The following is a 6,000-nucleotide window of genomic DNA, read 5'->3' as shown; positions in this document are numbered from 1 at the left end:
CTTTCCAAGGGACATCTGCAGACAGCATGGCCCTAGAAGCTGTCTCATAAGGCGGAGACAGAGCAGAACCCCAGCCTAGTTGAGTTGGCTTCAAGAGCCCCTGGCCCTGTCCAGACTAGCCGGGGCTAGGACTTTTTGGGGGACAGCTGTTGGGGTGGGGTGAGGAGGGGATGGGGGCCCCCTTGTCCACTTGTCCCACTCAGCTCAGAACAGAGTGGCTCACGAGGGTCACAGCAAGCAGGACTGTGGTTCTGAGGGACAGACACAGGGTGTGGGGCCACCTGGGGTCCCGCCTGGCCATGCGCAGGCCACCCGTGTCACTTTGGGCAGGGAGCCTGGAAAAGGAACAGATAAAAGATGAAAGAATGAAGCAAGAGGTTGATTGAATCCCCTTTCATCCTTCTGAATTAGCGATGGGGGCAAGAGGTGGTTACCAGGGGAGCGATTCAGAGCAGTTCTCTCTCAAAGTGAGTCTCCATGTAGGCGCCCTTCGCGGTAGTGATTAAGGCTTGGGGCTAAGCATTGTCTTCTTCCTAAGTGTCTAAGCTTAGATCTCAAGTGCTCCTGGGAGCTACACTGAAGGAAAGGGGCAAGAGTAAAAGCTCAGAGGCCAGATGGCTTGGGTTTAACATACTGGCAAGCTGCTTCGCTGCTCTGAACCTCCGTTTCCTCATCTATCCAATGGGAATAAGCACAGAGCCAAGTCACTGGGGTTTCCTTGAGCATGAAGTGATCTGCGTGGGATAACAGAGTGTCTGGTGCAAAGATGGCTCTCAGCAAACACTAGCGTTCTCATATTGTCCTAAACATCGTATATGAACCGCTAACTTTCCTTATGTTGCGTGATGGGGCCTCCAGAGGTCCTTAGGACTTTGGAGAGGTGTGTGTTTGTGTGTGTGGGGGGGTTAGGAGGATGGGTGGTGGGGGCCAAGGGACAGGAGGTAAAAAGCCTTTGCTGAGTCTCCCCTCAGTGTCTTCCCCTCCCCCCCTTCCCCCGCCTGGTGGCCGTAAGGGGATTCACAAGAGCGACACAGTAGGAGACCTCTGTGTCACAGGGTTCTCCTGGACCCTAGCTGTGTGCCTTCTGGTTGCCATGGCGAGGGTTCTCTGTCTTGTGATGTAACTGAGCTCACCAAGGCCATAGGTTATGAAATTCGCGTGTCCCACTTGCAACCCCACACCCCACACATCCCCTGTCCTCCAATGGCAGACTGTGGGCATTCTTGGCAGTGCCTTTGCCGTTTTCTGGTGGAAGGCAGCTGGGAGGGAGGGCCTAGCTGGTCCCAAAGAGCCACCCCTACCTCCGAATGGCAATAAGCAGCAGACCAGAGATTGCAGTGAGATTTGGTTGAGTCCCCGTCCTCTTTTCCTGATGTCACTCGCCTTCTGGAAACGATTCCCAGACTGGAGAGTTAGGGAGGCCTGGATCCATGTCTGTTTCCATTCATTTCAGTGATTCTAATGGGCCAGCTAGAAATATTGATAGCTCACCTGTGTACGTGAGGCCTTCACCATTCTCTGTGGCGATGACCATTCATTCTGCTCTTGTCCTTTAAGGAAAGTCTGTCTGGTCCGCATGCAATCAGGGGCTGCTCTAGCTTTCTTGTGGCTAGGACCCCCAGACCAAATTTCCTTTGCGTTATTAGCTATCGTGCTTCTCTCTCTCTCTCTCTCTTTAAATATATTTTATTGATTTTTTACAGAGAGGAAGAGAGAGGGATAGAGAGTTAGAAACATCGATGAGAGAGGATCATCGATCAGCTGCCTCCTGCATACCTCCTACTGGGGACGTGCCTGCAACCAAGGTACATGCCCCTGACCGGAATCGAACCCAGGACTCTTCAGTTCGCGGGCCGACGCTCTATCCACTGAGCCAAACCGGTTTTGGTGCTATCAGGCTTCTTAAGTCAGCTGATTTCTAGACAAGCAAACATGGCTTGGCAAGGGCAAGGGCACAAGGTCGGACAGGTGGGCGACAGGAGCACGGCCTTTCCCCACGGCCCCGGGCATGGTCCCTGCAGAGGCACCGGTGGGGCCCTGGCCGGGAAGTGCTCCTAGACCAGGAGAACGCGGCCTGTTTGCCAGCAGCTGCTCACCTGTGGGGCCAGCGCTGCCCACGTGGCTAGGCGCCAGGTGCATCCTGGTGAACCTCTGTATGCCTCCTGCCCGGGGAAACTGCCCCCTGCCCCGGAGAGGGTGCCCTTGTCCAGGGGGGAGAAGTCAACACGAAACAGGCAGCTCCTAGGGGGCCTGACTTTTCTCTGCGCGCCACCCCCACAGCTCCCAAAGGCCTCTTCCGGCCCGAGGGATCTCCCAAGCCCCCTGCCCACCCGTGAGACAGGCATGGAAGCCTCTTGAATGACAAGTTCCAGAACCCTGAGCTTCGGTCACTCGGCAGCACGGAGGATGTCTGTGCTGTGTGTAGCCAGCACAGCGCAGGAACTTTTCTTCACGCTCCAGATCTCTCCTGGGCAGGAGAAGTTCTCCCGAAGCGCTGAAAACTTTGGGGCTGTAGCCGGTGACCTTTTCCTCCCGCCTCCTCTTTAGTGCGGAGCGGAGGGGCTGGCTCTCTCCCTCCCTCGCTCACGGGCCATTAGCGGGAGGAGGTGTTCCATTATCTGAGCTCTAATGAGCCCAGTAACAGGAGGAGGAGGCCTGTGGGGGCGATTTAATCTGAAATTCAATGGCCCAGTTATTCTAGCGGGTCTTACGTGGGACCCCAGGGCCCACAAGGGGGGCAGTCCTGTGGCAGTGGGTACCTGCAGTGGTGGGGAGGGGAGGAGGCAGGAAAGAGGAGGGAGGGAGGGAGGGGGAGGAACCCTGTGCAGAGGAACCACGCCAGCTGTTTTTGCTCATCACAATGGCCCTTAAAATAGTCAGGCCCAGGCATCAGTCCATGCCTGCTCTCTGGTTTGCAGCTTTAGGGGCTTAAATCACACCCCTGCAGCTTTTACAGCTAATTCAAAACGTCCTGGAGAAAATATTTGGCCAGCCTGTGGGCAGCTGGATGGCTATTTCCATGTGGTGATGGGAAGGTCCTATCTGCTAGTCTAGATACCAAATGGCCACCGGGCCCAGGCAGCAATCTGGGGACAAATCTTATACAAAAATAGCAGGCCTGCTCTGCATGTCTAGTTGCCAAACGTGTTGGGTATTCACTCATGAGTTCAGTTTTTAGTAACTCATCCATTCCCTCTACACTCATGATCTACACGGCACATCCCTCCTCTGCAAGCGTGCCCCACACACAGCCCTTGGCTGGGGCTCCATCGCTTTGATTATAGGCTCTGATGGCTCTTCGTTTCCTGCGTCCTTTGTGATGAAATAAAAGAATTGTCTCTTCTCTTTCTTGCCTCCTCCAGACCCCGTGCCTTTCTCTATTAGCTTTTTTCCAACATCATTGAGACCTTTTCCCTCTTAAAAAGTTCCTTTGGGATCCCTAACCTCCCCAGTTGGGACTCTCCCCCCTGCTTCCCATCCCAGCTCACATGTGCCAGGATTGTCCCCCACCCCCCACCTCCTGCGCCTACCTCTTCCTACAGAGGTTCGGCTGCCAGCCCTCCACTCCCCAGAAACTGCTCTTGTGACCTCCAGATAGATAAACCCAAGAGCCATTCTCTACCCATCCTTGTTCCCTGAAGATTCCGTAAGCCCCTGTCCCAGAACTCTCCGGAGGAGTCCCGCCTGTGTGCATGTCCAAGAGGTGCCCACTCTGTTTTCACAGCCCACCCCTTTTTCTCTCACACTGGCTGACCTGGCTTCTCTAACCTGGGACCAGAGGCTCCTTGCAACCTTCCCCTCCTCTCCTTCCCCTTTCTTTTTTTCCTCTCTGCCTGCCTCTCTCTTCCTCTCTTCCTCCTCTTCTTACTCTTTTTCTCCTCCCTCCCTTCCTTTCCGGTCCTTGGGCTGAGGGAGGTGGAGTGCTGGGAGCAGGTGCTCCAGGCTGCAGCAATCAGCATCCTCCCTCAGGGTTTCCTCTGTGGCCCTGGCTTCAGTTCCTCTCAGGTCAGCAGCTGGGAGAGGGGCCTCCAGAGCCTTCTCTCTGGCCCCCCTAAGACATGCTCCCTCCTGCAGAACTGCCTCTTGGAGCTAATAAATGTACTTCTCTTGTGTTCCCAAGTTCAAATCCACTCCCTGGGCAATGGAATAAGCACTTGTTTTTACATTCTTATATCTAGGACTATTTTCATTTATATTTTTGTACCTATGGTTTTCCCCCAGCAGATCCTAAAGCTACATCAGCTCCTATAGAGGGTCCTATTGTCCGTATGAGGTCCGTATGACGCACGGCAGCATGCATGTCTATACCTCCCTCTGTGACATACAGAATAGAACCACAGTAGTGCAATTTTAATGAAAGAGGAAGGAAACAAAACCATTTAAAACACTTTTGCTTGATCAAAATTTTTAGGCCCCATACTTTAGATTTGCTAATCCTCCTAGAAGAAGAAAAGTAGTACAGTGATGAAGACTGCTGAGTTTAGTCTCTCTTTATCGAACATGTTTTCTTCTTCTTCTTCTTCTTCTTCTTCTTCTTCTTCTTCTTCTTCTTCTTCTTCTTCTTCTTCTTCTTCTTTACAGAGTTTAATTTGAGCAGCAGCAGCAGCAGCCTTGTTTTAATTAGTCTTCATTTCTGTGGCCAGCTGTATGAAGCTCGAGAGAGCCATAGGGCGAAGTGGCCGCTGGGTCCAAGCAGGGGCAGCCTTCTGTCTGGAGGAGGATTTCAATTGCTTTTATCTGTTTTTTTTTCTTTTTTTCTTTTTCTCTCTCTTTTAGTAAACGTACACTTAAAATAGGGCCGGAACAATTGGATTCTCAGAGCAGTGCTTGTTGTAAAAGCCCGCCTTTATTTTTTCCACGACAAAGCTTCCTGTGAGCCCTTGTGGCATTGGTTTCCTGCCCTCCCCATTCCCCTGCTCTGGCCTGTTGACTTAAGAGAATCAAAGATTTTGGCACAAAAGGAGAAAACAGGGCACAGGCAGGTCCACATGCCTTTGGGGTTCCATCAGCTGCCCCCCACGGGCACCTGTCCACCACGGTCTTCACATCCGCCGTCCTGCCTCTCTCAGCCCCGTGTCCTCCTGAGGACGTCTTCAGGTTATACCCAGCATGCCAACTTCATGGTCCATCCACTCGGGCCAGATGTCAGCCGTCCCTCGTCCTCTGGCCTGAGCAGTGCCTGTATTTCTATCCTGCGCCAATGTGGGAGCAGACTGAGGGAAGCCTTGGCACCATTGCAGCAGTGAGAGGGGAGGGCTGAGAGACGCTCCCACTGGGAGGCAGACACAGGGGTTTACATCACAGCCACCTACTTTAAGATCCATTTTACCCGTTCGCTTCTCTAGAATCTTCTGGGAGTTTTTCTACCTCCGACCCCCACGCAGTGCCTGACTTGGGTCCTTTCCTCGTTCATGCATAGCAAAGCGGCTTTGCCCAGCTTTTAGTCCCCAACTTGCACCAAAACCTACAGAACACGGTGAAGCAAAGGGTTATGGGCTTTACCACTTTCCGTAAAAGACAGTTTTACAGTCATCTCTGATAATTACATCACTCACATAAGTGACTTACCAAAAACAGTTACTTCAAAGTGATTTCTCCAAGAAAAGTAAATAAGTTATTTTTTATTACCGAATTTTTAATTTTGGTTGTAAATGTTGTGTCACATTTAACACTCATTATAGACTCCCCAACTTGGGTTCCTGGGAACGTCACACCATCTGTTTATGTGTGTTTTGGGAATTCCTTTTAATACCAAGCAGGAGTCTGGAAAGCTGGCTGGGCATGAGTTTGGGAAGAACAAGTGGAACAAGGCCATGTGGAGGGAGTAAGGTGCTGCTCTCCATCCCCAATCCTGATGTAGCCATCTTATACCTTTGTTTCATCTGGGAGGGCGTCTTCTTGGCTCAGACCTTTGGGGTGACCCCAAATGGATGTCCCCTTGGTCAGCACGTGGTATCCTCTCTGCTTCACTAGCTATTTCTTTCCTTTCCACACTGTGTT

Source organism: Pipistrellus kuhlii, unplaced genomic scaffold (genome assembly GCF_014108245.1).
Source record: "Pipistrellus kuhlii isolate mPipKuh1 unplaced genomic scaffold, mPipKuh1.p scaffold_m20_p_1, whole genome shotgun sequence".
Lineage (NCBI taxonomy): Eukaryota > Metazoa > Chordata > Mammalia > Chiroptera > Vespertilionidae > Pipistrellus > Pipistrellus kuhlii.
This window is presented reverse-complemented; position numbering follows the sequence as displayed.